This window comes from Mobula birostris, chromosome 27 (genome assembly GCF_030028105.1).
Source record: "Mobula birostris isolate sMobBir1 chromosome 27, sMobBir1.hap1, whole genome shotgun sequence".
NCBI lineage: Eukaryota > Metazoa > Chordata > Chondrichthyes > Myliobatiformes > Myliobatidae > Mobula > Mobula birostris.
Window position 1 is genome coordinate 45,828,157 of NC_092396.1, and position 13,811 is coordinate 45,841,967.

The 13,811-nt window shown below is 47.6% G+C and overlaps 1 protein-coding gene across 8 annotated transcripts in view; it reads right to left on the reverse strand.

Annotated features, from left to right (window-relative positions):
- LOC140188781 (ephrin type-B receptor 2) overlaps nt 1-13,811 on the reverse strand; it is a 490,120-nt gene that overhangs the window by 193,200 nt on the left and 283,109 nt on the right. The window lies entirely within an intron of this gene.

The window sequence follows — 13,811 nt, forward strand, 5'->3', positions numbered from 1 at the left end:
ATCAGAATCAGAATCAGGTTTAATATCACCGGCATACATCATGAAATTTGTCAACTTAGCAAAGCGGTACAATGCAATGCATGAAAATATTGAAAAAATAAGTAAATCAATTGCTGTAAAATAGCATCAAAAATAACATAAAACCAGTTTCCATATTGAAGAAAGAAATGAAAACAAGCGATGATCAAGCCCCAGATGTGGATAGTTTTTAATACAGATTTTCATGGAAGTAGATGGCAGTTTTACAGATGCTCAAACACAAAATTTTCAGTATTTTCTGCATGTGGAAACAATTCCTTCAGATTGGAAAAGACATGAAGATTTCAACCTTGAGGTTATTGTTGGGCTGGTTCTGCTGTTTAAGAAAGGTGTAAGGGAGAAAGCAAAGAATTAGAGACCATTCACCTGAACGTCTGCAGTCAAGAAGTTCATGACCAACAAACTGTATTTTGCATGTGTTGCTCAAGATTTCCAGAATCTTCAGAATCTCTTCTGTGTCTGAATATTATGAAAACTTTAACTGATTAGAGATTCCTTGGATTGGTAACCAGCAATTCACCTCACAGCAATCCAATGAAAATAATTAACAAAATGATTGAAGTAATGGGAATGTCTGCAGCACTTTGCTGAGAACCTGTATGGACTTGGAGGGCCGAATGGCCTCTGAAAATATCTTCATGACATCCTTAAATAACCTAAATGAGATGGAAAGCCACAGTTACAAACTAGCCAATGGCACAAATCATTGATAGCATGGACTGAAGGATTAAGCTACCAAGAGATGGAGCCAAGGGAAAGGACCTCGCTGTGTTAATGGAAAATTCATCTGTATCGCATGCAGTTCTGGTTGTCACATTACAGGAAGAGTGTGGAAGCACTGGAAAGGGTGCATAAGTGATTGACCAGAATGTTGCCTCGATTAGAGGGCACGTGCTACCAGCAGTGGTTGGACAAACTTGACTTGCTCTCACTGGAACATCAGAGCATGACAGCAGTTTGACAGAAGTTTATAAAATTACAAGAGGAGTTGATAGACTATACAGTCAGAATCTTTTATCAGGATATGAATTTAACGTGATGGGGCAAAGTTTACAGTTGAGGTATGGGTGAAGTTTTTTTATACAGTTCGTGGCAAGTGATTGAAAAATTACTGTCAGGCATTCAGACAGACAAATGAACGGACAAAGATAGAGCTATAGAGACCATGTGCAGGCTGATGAGGTTAGTTTAATTTGGCAATCACCAACAGACAAGATGGTGTCTTGTACACTGGCCACGTTGCAAGCTCCGTACCAACTTTACAGTGTACTGCTAATTTCTGCAATTTCCTTCACATTTCTTGTTCAAGAAGCTGATAATCACATCAGATCCGAACATCGGCAAGATGGCATTTACACACAACGTGCCGCCTTTTCGACACTGGGAACCTCTGTTTACACGGTCCATGGGAGGCTCATTTGTTACACCACTGCTACCTTGGAAGCGGTGCTGGAGGCGAGGGAGAAGGGCCAGTGTGCTAATCGGCCACTGCTCCCCAGCGTACTCCTGGCTAACGTTCAGTGTCTGGACAATAAGCTGTGTGAACTGAGGGGCATAATCTCCTAGCAGCGGGAAACAAAGAAATGTAATGCTTTGTGCCTTGTGCAGACCTGGCTGATGGAGGAGATACAGGACCATGCCACCGAGCCCTCAGAGTTCTTCCTGTTCTGGACGGACAGGTCAACAAACCTCTCTGGGAAGAGTAAAGGAGGAGGGGTATGCTTCATGATCAACAATGCTGGGTGTGACCCCCAGAATGTGTATGCCCTCAAATCCTTTTGTTCCCTGGATCTGGAGTACCTTATGCTGCTGTGTAGACCCTTCTGGCTGCCCAGGGAGTTCACGGCTGTTATCACAGCCGTATATATTCCACCTCAGACCACTACTGACCTGGCTCTCACGGAACTGTAGGAGACCATCAACATTCTGGAGACTGCACACCCAGAGGCTGATTCATCATCACTGGTGATTTTAATAGAGCTGAAAGGTCGCTCCGAAGTTTTGTCAAAACATCCAAGTGTGCACACGAGGAGCGTACTTGATCGCTGCTACTCTCCCTTCCACAATGCTTACAGAGCGCTGCTCCGTCCACCGCTTGGTAAGTCGGATCACTCCCCCATCTTGCTTCTGCCGATCTACAGGCAGAAGCTGAAACAAGAGGCGGTCACAGTTAAAACTGTCCACTGTTGGTCCGACCAATCCATTTCCACGCTACAGGACTGCTTTGATGACGTCAACTGGAATGTCTCTCATGATGAGGATGTCTCTGAGTTCACGAAGAGGTCATGAGTTTCATCCGGAAGTGCATCAAGGACGTGGCTCCCCCCAAAAATTGGTCAGGGTCTGCCCAAACCAGAAACCCTGGATCAACAGTTCCATGTGAGCAGCACTTACAGCACGACACAGAGCTTACATTGCTGGTGACCAACAGGAACTCAAGAAATGCAACTACAATCTGCGCAGTCATCAAGGCAGCGAAACAACAATACAGGGACAAGATGCAGACACAACTCTCCACCAATAACACATGTAGCTTATGGCAAGGTCTGCACACCATTGCAGACATCAAAGCTAAACGCAGTGGTGCTTCCAACACTGCTGGATGTCTCCCTGATGAGCTAAATCTTTTTTTACGTTTGGTTCAATGTCGCCAACACTGAGCCCTGACGACAGCCACCGATGTGACCTGCACCTTGGTTATCTGAACCTTGGCCTGATGAAGTACGTAGGTGTTTCCAATGAGTGGACAGTCGCAAGGCTGTGGGATCTGACAGCATCCAAGGGCGGGTATTCAGGATGTGCACGGCACAATTGGCAGGTGTGCTTACAGGCATTTTTAATCTCTTCCTCTTGCAGTGTAGAGTGCCCCCCGCTTCAAAACATCCACCATTGTCCCTGTACCAAAAAAAGACCAAGGCAACAGGTCTGAACAACTGGCGTCCTGTTGCACTCACCTCAATAATAAGCAAATGCTTTGAGAGGCTGGTCAAAGACTGCATCTGCAGCTTGCTACCACCCACACTGGATCCCCTACAATTTGCCTACCGACACAACCGATCAACAGATGACGCAATAGCCACAGCTCTACACACCTTCCTTACAGATCTGGAGAAGAAGGATGCTTACGTGAGAATGCTGTTCTTGGACTATAGTTCAGTATTTTACACCATAATTCCCTCCAGGCTTGACAAGAAGCTCAGAGACTTTGGTCTTCATTCTGCCTTGTGCAGCCTGATCCTGGACTTCCTATTAGATCACTGGCAGGTGGTAAGAGTGGTCTCCCTTACATTGGCCCCTCTGACCCTCAACTCAGGTGCCCCTCAGGGCTGTTTACTAAGCCCCTCCTTTACTCTCTGTATACCCATGACTCTGTCACCACCTACAGTTTGGTATGGGCCCCCAAATCCTAAGAACTTTCTACATAGGCACAATTGAGAGCATTCTGACTGGCTGCTTCACTGCCTGGTATGGGAATTGTACCTCCCACAATTGCAGGACTCTGCAGAGAGTGGTGTGGACAGCCCAGCACATCTGTAGATGTGAATTCCTCACTATTCAGGATATTTACAGAGACAATTGCGTAAGAAGGGCCTGGAGGATCACTGGGGACCCGAGTCACCCCAACCACAAACTGTTCGAGCTGCTACCATTCAGGAAATGGTACCACAGCATGAAGGCCAGGACCAACAGGCTCCAGGACAACTTCTTCCACCAGGCCATCAGACTGATTAATTCACGCTGATACAATTGTATTTCTATGCTATGGTGACTGTCTTGTTGTACATACAGTTGTCCCCCGCTTTTCAAATGTTCGCTTTACGAAACCTCACTGTTGCGAAAGACCTACATTAGTTCCCTGTTTTCGCTAACAGAAGGTGTTTTCACTGTTACGGAAAAAGGCAGCGCGTGGGAAAAGCAGTGTGCAAAAAAAAAGCAGCGCGTGAAAAAAAAGCAGCACGCAAAAAAAAAGCATATGCCCCCGAGCAACCGCTCTCCCCCGGATTCGGAACGGCATTCTAGCTGGCGTTGCTTAAACACGTGCCTGTGAGCAGCCATTTGCAGATGAGTTCTAAGGTATCGGGAAAGCCTAAAAGAGCTCGTAAGAGTGTTACACTTAGCGTAAAACTAGACTTTATTAAGTGTTTTGATCGTGGTGAACGAAGTAAGGACAAAGCGAGTTTGGCTTGTGGAAGCTGACGAAGATGATGTTGAAGAGGTTTTGGAATCCCATGACCAAGAACTGATAGATGAAGAGCTGATGCAATTGGAAGAGGAAAGGACAACAATCGAAACTGAATGCAGTAGCAAACGGGCCATGGACAGATACCGATTTGCAATCGCCTCTGATCTGGGCCGACATTTACGTGCCGGGCGGCACCTAATTAATTAGCATGCTTACTTCAGCTTTTTTCTTAAAGATGTGCTGGGTGCGTCCCGGCCACCGCTGCACCACTGCAGGGTTCACGGATTGGTATCGGTTTGCTGCCCGGAGGGTGGGGCCCACTACACCACCCCAACCTCCGACGACTCAGCCTAACACACTATCATCAGTGTGCTCTGCGCTGTCTTCCCAATTCCAGTAAGTGATACTACACTGTACATACGTTATTTCTACTTTATATAGGCTGTGTATTTCTCTGAGTTATTTGGTATGATTTGGCAGCTTCATAGCTTAAAGGTTACTGGAGAGAGTGTTTCTGCCGATGGCGCTTGTGTGCGATTTTCTGCCAGCAGTGCTTGTGCTGTGTTTTTGCCGACAGCGCTTGCGTGAGATTTTCACTACGGTGGACAGTGCGACAATGATTGTGGAAAAGTATTTCTGCTTTATATAGGCTGTGTATTTATCATATCATTCCTGCTTTTACTATATGTTACTGTTATTTTAGGTTTTATGTGTTATTTGGCATGATTTGGTAGGTTATTTTTGGGCCTGCGAACGCTCACAAATTTTTCCCATATAAATAAGTGGTAATTGCTTCTTCGCTTTATGACATTTTGGCTTACGAACCATTTCATAGGAACGCTCTACCTTCGGATGGCGGGGGAAACCTGTACTATTTATTATAAATTACTATAAATTGCACATTGTACATTTAGTTGGAGACATAACGTAAAGATTTTACTCCTCATGTATGTGAAGGATGTAAGAAATAAAGTCAATTCAATTCAATTCAAATCATGAGCCAAAAAGGCTGTTCTTGCGATGTACTGTTTTATACTTTGTTAGATATTCTCTAGTAGTCTATGGTTCCAAGGTTGTCGAGCCGAGGAGTGGTAGTGGGGACAAGCTCCCACTACCTAAAAGTGCTCCTCACGGCATGCGCCTCAAAATAGCCTCTGACAACTAAGTCGAACTCCTGGCCTTCTGGTGTGGCTTAGCCTCTATGCCTGGCGGAACTGCTTCTACTGACAGGAGAAGGGGCGACGGTGGGTCCTGGCGCCTTAAAACCAGTACTTCGGGTAGGTGGAGCTCGTCAGCCTGGGAAGGCAGTCCATCTAAGAGAGGGAAACTCTGATTTCAAACCTCCACTGCCTTGCGGCCATACCCACTGATGGGAAAGGCTTTGGGAGTAAGCTCTGAGGACAAATCCGGAGCTGGAGTCTCTAACGCAGTCCGATGTTGCCTTCAACCTCGTTCTGGCAACTCCTGCAACGACACTGGTGCCAAGCTGCATCGGCCCTTGTCCTTCCCTTGGACAACATCAGTGTCGTGAAGAGGGGAGACTTGCAGCATGGGCAATTGCCAGTCTTCAATACAACCTTGCCCAGGCCTGTGCCCTGGAGAGGACACTCCAGCATCGCCTCACCGCAACGGTACAACACGGAAAGCAGCGGCCTGCCGGTTATAAGCCTGTGCTCGACTGGCGTAGAGCAAGGCGCCAGGAGTTGCTTTCGACGGAGGGAGAGACCGTCGCGTCTCACGGGACAGCTACTGCCAGCCTCAAGCAGGGCAGCCCCCAGCCAGTTAGGTGCTGTCCCGCCACGGTCTGCCCGCTCCACTGGGTGCACGGGGCTTAGGGGTACAAGTAGCCCGAATTGCAGATGTAAACACTGCACCAAGCACAACTAGAGGACAAAAGAAAGAAGCCAGCACATAGACTAGGATGCTGGAATATAGGGACCATGACAACCGGTATATCAGATGACCTTTGGGAGTTCAGCGACACACGCAAGACAGCAGTGACTAACAATGAACTGTCAAGACTCCAAGTGGACATTGCAATGCTCCAAGAGACACGTCTGGCAGAATCGGAAACCCTACGTGAAAGAGACTATACCTTCTTCTGGCAGGGGAAGGGCTCAGACGAGACCAGAGAGCATGGTGTCGGCTTTGCCGTGAAGAACTCGTTGCTGAAGATGGTAGAGCCTAGCGAGAAAGGGACAGAGTGGATATTCTCACTTCGACTCCACACATCCGACGGGTCTGTCAACCTTGTCAGCGTCTATGCCCCAACCCTCTACTCCACACAAGACACAAAGGACAAGTTCTACGACCAGCTCTCAATGATGATACCGGAGATCCCAAGCCAGGAACAGTTGCTGCTACTTGGCGACTTCAACGCCAGAGTGGGCGCCGACCACGACTCCTGGCCAAGCTGCCTGGGGCGGTATGGGATTGGCAGCATGAAGGACAACGGGCAACGACTGCTGGAGCTTTGCATGCTCCACGAATTGTGTGTCACCAACACCTACTTCCAGACTAAAGCTCAGCACAAAGTGTCTTGGTGACATCCCCGTTCCAAACACTGGCACCAGCTAGACCTGATAATCACAAGACGCCGTCACCTGAGAAACGTGCTCATGACTCGCTCCTTTCAGAGAGCTGACTGCGACATGGATCACTCTCTGGTTTGCTGCAAGATCAGACTTCGGCCAAAGAAGATGTACTGCGCCAAGCCTCCAGGCAAGCAGCGCATCGATGCCAGTAAGACACAACACCCAGACAGAGCTGCAGAGTTCATCAAGTCACTGGAGGATGCTCTCCTTGTAGACCCACCAGAAGGAGGTGCTCAGCAGAGATGGGACTCTCTCAGGGACACTATCCACAGCACTGCACCCAAGGCCTTCGGGAAGAAATGGGGCAAGACACAGGACTGGTTTGAAGCGAGCTCAAGCTCACCGCTGTCATCGAGGTGAAGTGTGTTGCACTACTAGAGCGCAAACGCCACCCCACCCAGGCAACACTGCAAGCACTAAGGACAGCAAGAAGCAAGGCCCAGGAAACAGCCAGACGCTGTGCAAATGACTACTGGCTACAACTATGCGAAAGCATTCAATCATCGTTTGACACAGGCAACATTCGTGGAGTGTACGAGGGGATCAAGAAAGCCATCGGGCCAACCCAGAGCAAGACAGCACCATTGAAAACCATAGCAGGCGAGACCACCAATGACAAAGGCAAGCAGGTGGAGAGATGGGGGGAGGATTACTCTGAACTCTTCTCCAGAGAAAACAGCATCTCGGACAGCGCACTAGACGCTGTGGAATGCCTGCCTGTCATGGAGGAACTTGATGCATTGCCGACTGCCGAAGAGCTGAGTAAAGCCATCGACAGCCTGCCCACTGGGAAGGTACCAGGACTGGATGGCATTCCACCAGAGGCCATCAAGTGCGTAAAGGGCGTCCTGCTAAACCACCTGCATGAATTACTGTGCCAGTGCTGGATAGAGGGAGCAGTGCCACAAGACATGAAAGACTGCAACATTGTCACCATATATAAGAACAAGGGGGACAGAAGCAACTGAAACAGCTACAGGGGAATCTCCTTGCTGAGCATCTTTGGGAAGGTCTTCACCAGCGTGGTCCTGAACAGACTGCAGAAAATAGCCGAAAGGGTATATCCCGAGTCCCAATGCGGTTTCAGGTCAGAACACTCCACAATCAACATGATCTTCTCCCTTCGACAGCTACAAGAGAAATGTAGAGAGCAAACACAACCACTCTACGTTACTTTCATTGACGTCACGAAGGCCTTCGACCTTGTGAGCAGAGACAGCCTGTTGAAAATCCTCGCCAGGATTGGTTGTCCCCCGAGGCTCCTCAGGATAGTTCAGTCATTCCACACAGACATAAAGGGCATCGTTCAGTTCAACGGCTCTTCTTCGGAGGCCTTCAGCATCCACAGTCGTGTGAAGCAGGGCTGTGTGCTTGCCCCCACCCTGTTTGGCATCTTCTTTGCAGTCATGCTAAAGCACGCCTTTGGAACATCAACTGATGGTGTCTACCTCCACACCAGATCAGATGGGAGGCTGTTCAGTCTGCTCTGGCTGAGGGCAAAAACCAAGGTTCGCGAAGTACTCATCAGGGACATGTTGTTTGCAGACGACGCGGCACTGGCAACACACTCTGAAGAGCAACTGCAACGCCTCATGGACAGCTTCTTAAGAGCCTGTCAGGACTTCAGCTTGACCGTCAGCCTGAAGAAAACCAACGTGTTGGGCCAAGGCGTTGAGCACCCCCCCGCCATTACCATCAACAACTACAAGCTGGAGGTAGTTCACGAGTTTACATACCTTGGCTCCACCATCACGGACAGCCTCTCCCTAGACCCCGAGATCAACAGACGGATCAGACGAGCAGCCTCAACATTCACCAGGCTGACAAAGAGAGTTTGGGAGAACAGAAAGCTGACAACGCACACCAAGGTTGCAGTCTACAGGGCCTGTGTCCTCAGCACACTTCTTTACGGCAGCGAGACCTGGAGCCTCTACTACAGACAAGAGCGGCGTCTCAATGCCTTCCACCATCGCAGCCTGAGACGCATCCTGGACATCATGTGGACTGACCGAGTCACCAACAATGAGGTCCTGGCCTGCGCCCAGATACCCAGCCTCTTCACCCTGCTCCAACAACGCCGTCTCCGCTGGCTGGGCCACATACACCGCATGTCAGACGGGAGGATCCCGAAAGACCTGCTGTATGGGGAACTGGCCTCCGGCAAGAGAGCACAAGGGCGGCTCCATCTTCATTTCAAAGACGTTTGCAAGAGAGACTTGAAGTCACTGAAAATGAATGTCTAGACGTGGGAGGACATCGCAAGCGATCACTCTCACTGGAGGCTGGAACTACACAGAGGTCTAAAAAGAGCAGAAGAGAAGCTGAGGCTTGCTGCTAAAGAAAAGCACACTCGTCGGAAAAACAGCACCAAGACAACACTGGAGGACAGTGGCTTCAAGTGCGGTCACTGCAGCCGAGACTGTCACTCCCGTGTGGGCCTCTACAGCTACAACAGACGCTGCTCTGACACAGACTGAAGCAAGACTTTCCAGGCGCAGATCCATGGTCTCGCGAGACAAACGGATGCCACCACTAGTAGTCTAGTGCATCACCTAAGGCCAAAGAGGATGCAACAATCTCCATCAAAACCTCAATAATCTCCTCTCTTTCTTTGCTTAGCATCCTGGGATAGATCCTATCGGACCCTGGGGATTTATCACCCTAACAGAGAGAGAGCCCCTTAGCGTGACTTGGTTAACAGTGAGAGAGGTCTGGCAGTTTGATGCTTCAGAACATATAGAAAGGGGGATAAAGGCTGGTGTGGGGAGGTGTTGCAATAGTAATCAGGAACAATATCACAGCTGCACTCAGAGCGGGCATAATGAAGGGCTCGTCCACTGAGTCTATATAGATAGAACCCAAAATTAAGAAAGGAGTGATCTTGATGGGATTATAATTGCCACTGGGACATGCAGATAGATTAGGGAAGAGTACAATCACAACGTAGATGTAACATGTGACATTAACTTCCCCAATATAGGCTAGAACCTTACTGCAAATGGATTAAATATACCAGAACATTTTATAAGTATCCATGAGAGTTACTCAGAACAGTATGTGGATAGTCCAGTGAGAGGAGCAGTCATACTGTACCTGGTATTGGAAAATGAGCTTGAACAGGTAACCGACTTTTCTACGTCATGGGGCTAGAGTCAAACAGCAGAGAAACAGGCTCGTCAGACCAAGTGGTCCATGCTAACGAAGATTCCCAGATGCTCTTTCCATATTTAGGTTTCCCCCGCCATCCGAAGGTAGAACGTTCCTATGAAACGGTTCGTAAGCCGAAATGTCGTAAAGCGAAGAAGCAATTACCACTTATTCATATAGGAAAATTTTGTGAGCGTTCGCAGACCCAAAAATAACCTACCAAATCATGCCAAATAACACATAAAACCTAAAATAACAGTAACATATAGTAAAAGCAGGAATAATATGATAAATACACAGCCTATATAAAGTAGAAATACTTTTCCACAATCATTGCTGGCACTGTTCTCCAAAGCGAAAATCTCACGCAAGCGCTCTCGGCAAAAACACTCTCTCCAGTAACCTTTAAGCTATGAAGCTGCCAAATCATACCAAATAACACGTAAAAATACACAGCCTGTATAAAGTAGAAATGATGTATGCACAGTGTAGTATCACTTACTGGAATTGGGAAGACAGTGCTGAGCACACTGATGATGGTGTGTTAGACTGAGTTGTTGCAGGTTGGGGTGGTGCAGTGGCCCCCACCCTCCAGGCCGCCGACCAATACATTGCCGCGAAGCATGCAGCAGTAGCCGGAAGGCACACAGCACATCTTTAAGAAAAAAGCTGAAATAAACATTCTAATTAATTAAGTGCCACCCGACACATAACTGTCGGCCCAGATCAGTGCTGATTGCCGATTGCGTCGCCTCTGATCTGGGCCGACATTTACGTGTCGGGCAGCACCTAATTAATTAGCTTGTTTATTTTGGCTTTTTTCTTAAAGATGTGCTGGGTGCGTCCCGGCTACTGCTGCATTCCCCGTGAATCGGTATCTGTCCAGGGCCTGGGTGTTGGGGTGGTGGGACACTGGGGTGTCATCTCATCGTTGTCTATTTCCATTAGAGCAGGCGGCTCATCTTCTCCTATGACTGCCCGCCTCGATGTCGAAGGTCGAGGTTTGTCGCCTGCTGTGGCTGATGTTGAAGGCTTGCTTGACTGCTGAGCCTCGCGCATTTTTCTACCATACAGTTCTTTGTAAGCACTCAAACCATCTTGCAAATATCCCCTAAACCTACGTACCCTTTCAAAATTAAAGTCGTACTTTATCATTGCAGCGAAAAAGTTGCTTCACGTTCATTTCGCTACTGAATTCGGTTTCGATTGTTATCCTTTCCTCTTCGAATTGCATCAGCTCTTCATCTATCAGTTCTTGGTCATGGGATGCCAAAACCTCTTCGATATCATCTTTGTCAGCTTCCACAAGCCAAACTCACATTGTCCTTATTTTGTTCACCACGATCGAAACGCTTAATTATGTCTAGTTTTGTGCTAAGTGTAACACCCTTACGAGCTCTTTCAGGCTTTTCCAATATCTCAGAACTCATCTTGCAAACGGCTGCTCACAGGCACGTGTTAAAGCAATGCCATTCCGAATCCGGGGGAGAGCAGCTGCTCGGGGTGCGTGCTGCCTTTTATCGCGTGCTGATCTTTTTATCGCGCGCTGATTTTTTTTCATAACAGTGAAAGCACCTTCTGAAAGTGAAAACAGGGTACTAATGTAGGTCTTTCATAACAGCGAGGTTTCGTAAAGCGAACGTTTGAAAAGCAGGGGACACTCGTATTGATCACCCAGTGCGTAAAAATGTTGCCCTCCCAGGTTCCTATTAAATCCTTCCCTCTTGTTCTTGATTCTCCAATCAAAACTTCTGGTTGCTTACCCTCTCCCTTTAGAATGTTGCGGACCCTGTCCAAGATGTTCCTGACCCTGGTACTTGAGAGACAACATACCATCTGGGTGTCTCTTTCAGATCCACAGCATTTCCTGTCTGCATCCCTAATGGTGCAATAATAATAGTGTTGCTGTGATGCGTGATTTTAACATTCCTAATATTGACTGGCATCTCCTTACAGCAAGGGGTTTGGATGGGGTGGAGTTTGTTAAGTGTGCTTAGGAAGGTTTCCAGGCGCAATATGTCGATAAGCCAACTACAGCAGATGCTGTATTTGATTTGGTACTGAGAAATGAACCTGGTCAGGTGTCAGATCTCTCGGTGGGAGAGCATCTTGGAGGTAGTGATCACAACTTTACCTCCTTTACCACGGCAATGCAGAGTGATAGGAGAGGACAATGTGGGAAAATATTTAATTGAGATAGGGTGAAAAATGCAGGAACTTGGGAGCACATATTCTCAGGGAAATGCACGGGAGAAAAGTGGCAAATATGCATGTTCCATTGAAGCAGGGGAAGATGGTAGGGTAAAAGAACCACGGTGTACAAAAGATGTACAAGAAACTAGGTACTGTTCTGGAAAATTACAAGGTTGCCAGGAAGATGCTTAGGTATGAAATTAGGAGAGCTAGAAGGGACTATGAGAAGGCCTTGGCGAGCAGGATTAAGGAAAACCTCAAGGCATTCTACAAGTATGTGAAGAGCAAGAAGATGAGCCATGTGAGAATAGGACCAGTCAGGTGAAATAGTGGAGACGTGTGCATGGAGTCGGAGGAGGTAGCAAAGATACTTAATGAAACTTTGCTTCAGTATTCACCAGGGAAAAGGACCTTGGCAATTGTGGGGATGACTTACAGCGGGGACGTAAACACTTGAGCATATAGACATTAAGAGACAGGATGTTCTGGGTCATATTCTGCATGGAGATCAGTGACCAGTGGTGTGCCTCAGGGATCTATTCTGGGACCCTTACTCTTCATGATTTTTATAAGTGACCTGGATGAGGAAGTGGAGGGATGGGTTGGTAACTTTGCTGATGACACAAATGTTGGGGGTGTTGTGGATAGTGTGGAGGGCTGAAAGAGGTTACAGTGGGACATTGATAGGATGCAAAACTGGGCTGAGAAGTGGCAGATCGAGTTCAACCCAGATAAGTGTAAGGTGGTTCATTCTGGTAGGTCAAATATGATGACAGGATATAGAATTAACGGTAAGACTCTTGGCAGTGTGGAGGATCAAAGGGATCTTGGGGTCCGAGTCCATAGGACACTCAAAGCTGCTGCGCAGGTTGACTCTGTAGTTAAGAAGGCGTATGGTGTGTTTGCCTTCATTAACCATGGAATTGTGTTCAAGATCCATGAAGTAATGTTACAGCTATATAGGACCTCAGTTAGACCCCACTTGGAGTAACTGTGTTCAGTCTAGTCACCTCACTACAGGAAGGATGTGGATACTATAGAGAGAGATTTACAAGGATGTTGCCTGGATTGGAGAGTGTGCCTTATGAGAATAGGTTGAGTGAACTTGGCCTTTTCTCCTTGGAGCAACAGAGGATGAGACGTGACCTGATAGAGGTGTATAAGATGATGAGAGGCATTGATTGTCAGAGGCTTTTTCCCAGGGCTGAAAAGGTTAATGGGAGGAGCATAGTCTTAATGTGCTTGTAAGTAGGTACGGGGGGGATGTCAGAGGTAAGTTTTTCACACAGAGAGTGGTGGGTGTGTGGAATGTACTGCCAGAGATGGTGGTAGAGGAGGATACAACAGGGTCTTTTAAGAGACTCTTAGATAGGTACATGGAGCTTAGAATAATAGAGGTCTATACGGTAGGGAAATTCTAGGCAATTTCTAGAGCAGGTTACATGCTCGGCACAACATTGTGGGCTGAAGGGTCTGTAATGTCCTGTCGTCTATGTTCTGTGTTTTATGTTCTAACTATTGAATCCCCTATCACCACTGCACTTCTCTTCTCTCTTCTTCCCTTCTGAGCAACATAGTCACCCCGTGTGCCAGAGATCTGGTCATCATGGCTTTTCCCAGTAGGTTGTCCCCACCAGCAGAATCCAGTATCCTAT